Raw genomic sequence first — 4,190 nt, 5'->3', positions numbered from 1 at the left:
AATTAGATTTTACATATCAGGAATTATAGTTATACTGTTAGGAATTTATTTTCAGCAATAACATCATTATAATTATAGAGCATTTAATTATCAGTTGGTTGAGTACGTAAAATATTTAATATAGTTGGTTGAGAGTCATTTATTCTTACCCTAAACGCACTGTTCTTCATTTATCTTTTAGTCAGGAATTACATTATATATGTCAGGTATTACTCTATTTTTGTAAGCATTAAAATATTTTTCTCAGGAATTAAACTGTTTTTTGAAAGTCAAATACTCAGGAATTTGCATGTTTTAATGAGGAATTAGATAATTTATGTTAGGTATTACAATATTTTACTCAGGAATCTAATTATTTTTAATCAGGTTTAAGATAATATTGCTCATCAATTGGTATGCTTTACTCAGGACTTAGATTATTTTAACACTTCATAAATCTTCTAATATTTATAATTTTCAAACAAACATACCTATTATATTTGCAACATCTTCATTTCTTTCTTCATCTCTTTCTTGATTGGTGTTCTCTTCTATAATTACATTATCTGCTGCATTCATTATTAGTATTGCTTGCAAATTATAAGTCGAAATTAACAACGATCTGAAAATAAATTAGCCTTAGTTGCAAATTATAAGTCGAAATTAAATATGATCTGAAATTAAATTAACATTGCATGCAAATTATAAGTCGAAATTGATTGTATGCAAATTTAAATTGCATCCAAAATTGAATTAATTCTTTGCGAAAATTTATAAACTCGAAATTGATTATGAACTAAATATGATCTGAAATTAAGTATAATCTAAAATTAAATACAATCTGAAATTAAATACGATCTGAAATTATGAAATTAAATTGAAATAAATTCTACCTTTTTCAGCAGTAATTGAGCTCGAAATTGATTTTATAGGTGAATCAGATTCTTCTTCAATTATCATTCTTTTGTTTCATTTCTCCATTTTTGTGATTTGAATTTTCTGAAATTTGAAGATTTGAATGCTTTGAAATTTGAGTAAATGAAGGAGTTCTTAGTTTCGCGAAATTAATGCGTTCACAATTTTGATAAAAAATGACGGCGCTCGAAATTTGAGGAAAATGATAAATGATAAAAAATTCACACTTATTATAAAATGGCGCACGGGTTTTGGTCGGATATCTCAGGCCCGTGCCCTTTTGATTAACAGCCCGGTCTCATGTGAGTCCAGTCTCACACAAAACGCTTTCTTTATTTCGGGTCAAGTAATATTTTTTTTTTGGGTTTAGTGATTTTCATTAAAATCTGTATTTTCACTCGAGATAGTGAATGGCCAAGTCACCAAAATAGACAAAACCAAACTCCTAAGTTCATCCTTTCTTCATGACTAAGAAATGAATTGACAATTTCATTTTTCATGGCTTCTTTACCATTGGTTGCCTAATTCTTGTGATAATCTTATCACTTGGTAAACTCTATCTTCTTTTTCTCTTACAAGCTATTGATCCTTTACGGTTAATAAGAAACAAAAGAGCAAAGGATAAACTTTGCTTCATTCAACTAGGAAACAAAACCCACCTCCTATGTTTATCTTTTGGCTTCACGGTTAAGAAATGAAAAACAAAGTCTAATTTTTGCTCCTTTAAATTGGTTTGCTCAATATCCATGCTTATCACTTTCACTAGTTTCATCTTATCCTTCCTTTTCTTTCAAGTTCTTGCAATAAGTTATACTCCGTAACCTCCAAATGCTCAAGGCAACGCCATCACCTTTATCACAACCACCGCCACCCCTACTTGTTCAAGGCGGTGCCACACCTCCCTTGCCATTGACGAGTCATCCCGACGTGGCCTCTGATTGCAGCCCACTCTTCTTTTTTTCTCCATGTTCGTGATATGTTCTTACCGAGCTGAGACACAAGTGGTCTTATAAAACCAAGCTCTTGAGTTGAACGTACTTCTTTTCAATATCACCAAAGTGAGTTTACTTTGTTGCTTTTAATTTTGGTTATGAGAATGATTTCATACTTTGGATTTCAATCTTATCTTTCTTTGATAATGATAACATGAGTAGTACCTATGTTTTTCTATTTTTATACTTGTTTATTTTCTAAAATAATCACTTGATATAAGAAATGATGATACTGTATCTCGTATGATAAATTTTCTAAAATGAGTCTTATTGTTGCTTTCATTTTAATTATTAAAGAGATTATAGTTTTCAATCCTTTTACTCTACTAATACGAATAGTAGTAGTATCTATTTTATAAATAGTGCTTGTTTTACTCTGAATTATATAATACTTGTTTTATTTTATGAAAATAAGTTTATATTGGTTTATTATCAAAGGTTTTGAATAGAGAAGCTGCTAACGAGTATTTTATTATTATCAGGTATGATTGAGAGTCATGGCAATGAGGAATTAATGACGGAGGTTTAGAGCTCGGATGATGATTATTGGAGAATAAGGGAGATGATTAAGGATGATCGAATGAGGTAATCATTATGTTTAGCAACTGTTTTTGGTCCCGTATGTGTGACAATTATGTCTGATTATTATAAGTGCACGTGTGTAATCTTAATGCAATGGCATGTTATTGTATTACATGTATGCTCGTATGATATGTTTGATATTTTGTGATTTAACAGTATGTTATGTATAAATGACATGATATGATCTTCTATATCCTTGTATATATATTAATGGCTTGCGAGATGATGAATATGTTTATTGATGTATTTCTGTCATATGATTTTACATGAATGGTTTTATGAATATACGATGTTTATTGATTTTTGGATCTCACGAAAGTACGTTATTAATCTATGAATAACTTATTAAAAGATACACAACATGATAAAATGAAAGTGAAGGACCTAGTCCGCCTGACAGTATATGTTATGTTTCGGTCATGCAATTGCATGTACCCATGGTGCACCAGCCCAACTATGTCGAGCACCTGCTCTATGTTATGGGCACCGGCCCATCGCGGAAGACGTTTCTCCATGTCATACTGTTCAGTGACTAGCATGTCCACCAAAAAAATTATGAATTCCTGGATTCTATTAAAGGACTTATGAGAACTCACAAGGATACTCTATTGATGAGTTTTACGATATACTGATATGTACGATCGTTCATAAAGATGTCTTACCATCATAAAAGGTGATAAGAATGCTATGAATGACAAGTATTTCTAGTTATTTTATTAATTTATAAATTATGTGTACGTGATCTGTTATGCTATGTCCCTGTTAAATGTTTAACGCTAATGATTATTTTATTCAATCAAGTGTTATGAATGAATGATTATGAAATGTGCCAATGTGATATGAATTTATGTGAAGTATAAAGTTGTTCTGAAATGATTTAATATGATACGATGTTACTTTTGTCGGCATTGGAAAATGAACTGAACATGGTAAATGGGTGAGTTACAGGTGGAGGAAAGAATGTTAATGAAAATGGGGAATTAATCCCACGCGAATGAAAGTTATGTTATGTCCAAAACCTGTACTTACCTACGATCTTACGTAAAGGGAATGATCCTTGCCGACACAACTTTTAAAAATAATGATGTTAGATTATTTCTGAACAACTATGTATGTATGATATATGCTCAAATGATTTTGAAAGAAAAACTGTTTTTACGGGCTAGAGTAATGTTACTGAGTTTTCAACTCATTTTTGGATTTTTCCTGTGTTTTCTCTGTTTTCTATTTTTATGGATAATTACAGGGATAATGATGATGGAGTTCAAGTTAGTTAGGAGGCAAAGTGATTAAAGGAATTTACAGTGTTGAGGATTTCTGAAATCAAGGTTTATGTATTGTGGAATTATGATTTATTGAGAGATAAATTAATTTTATTTCTGGAAGTTTATAGCCTGAAAGTTGTATTATTTTAAAGGAATATTTTTTTTTATCAAGGAGTATGTTTATTTGTGGACCCATAACCCACAGATTTATTTATATGATTGATTCTGCTGCGTATGATGAGTAAAGAATGGTTTATCTATGGTTAATTCATTCCGCTGCAAATGATGAGTTAAGTACGATCCGGTGACACCGCTTAAAAGTCGGGCCGTTATACAAACAATATTACTTGGATGCGCTCTCATATCCCACGAGGAAACTGAAACTTTTACATATGTATTATTTTGTTATGCTTTAATTTTGGTCATTCAGTGTACTTGTAATATTTAGCTCAACTAA

General features: G+C 30.8%; 1 long non-coding RNA gene across 1 annotated transcript; it reads left to right on the top strand.

Moving 5' to 3' along the window:
- Window positions 1–1,594: 1,594 nt before the first annotated feature.
- Window positions 1,595–3,966, top strand: LOC145579138 (uncharacterized). The gene is made up of 3 exons (XR_014099041.1): window positions 1,595–1,952; window positions 2,369–2,471; window positions 3,715–3,966. It is a non-coding gene; the product is annotated as an uncharacterized LOC145579138 (long non-coding RNA).
- Window positions 3,967–4,190: the final 224 nt, after the last annotated feature.

Source organism: Chenopodium album, chromosome 14, assembly GCF_948465745.1.
Source record: "Chenopodium album chromosome 14, dcCheAlbu1.1, whole genome shotgun sequence".
NCBI classification, from domain to species: Eukaryota; Viridiplantae; Streptophyta; class Magnoliopsida; order Caryophyllales; family Amaranthaceae; genus Chenopodium; species Chenopodium album.
The sequence above is the reverse complement of the archived record's forward strand: the minus strand, read 5'-3'. Positions and strand labels throughout refer to the sequence as shown.